A 376-nucleotide genomic window follows, 5' to 3' on the forward strand; every position below is an offset into this window, starting at 1 on the left:
CTCGACTTCTGGACGCCTGTGTCACCCCCAAACATCTTCCCGAGTGTGTGTGGACCTCAGGAGAGGAAGTGAGAGGCCGAGGTGGCCAGAGCCATCGGGGGAGCTGAGGGCCGTGGCGTGGGACTCGAGACGGTGCTCTGGGAGGGGTGGCATAGAGGCCCAGAGAGCACACGTGGGGGAGGGGCCTGGGGGGGGCCACAGGGACAGGCACAGGCCCAACCCTGCCGGCCACCAGCCGTGCGTGCTGTGTGGGGTCGTGCGAGTCCCTACCTGCGCGGGGGGCTGACGAGCTGGGGGGCGGCCCCTTGACCACACTGGACAAGCAGAGGCAGGGATGCAGCTGGAGCAGCAGAGAAGCGAGGCAGGCCCTTTATTG

At 67.8% G+C, this 376-nt stretch overlaps 1 protein-coding gene across 4 annotated transcripts in view; it reads right to left on the minus strand.

The window, feature by feature from the left end:
* Positions 1–335: 335 nt before the first annotated feature.
* Positions 336–376, minus strand: part of TRAPPC9 (trafficking protein particle complex subunit 9) — a 460,520-nt gene continuing 460,479 nt past the window's right edge. For all 4 annotated transcript variants that reach the window (XM_067018121.1, XM_067018120.1, XM_059043000.2 and 1 more), the window contains one exon: positions 336–376. This exon is cut by the window's right edge and continues 743 nt beyond it. The gene's annotated coding sequence lies outside the window, so the exon portion shown is untranslated.

Source organism: Kogia breviceps, chromosome 17 (assembly GCF_026419965.1).
Source record: "Kogia breviceps isolate mKogBre1 chromosome 17, mKogBre1 haplotype 1, whole genome shotgun sequence".
Lineage (NCBI taxonomy): Eukaryota > Metazoa > Chordata > Mammalia > Artiodactyla > Physeteridae > Kogia > Kogia breviceps.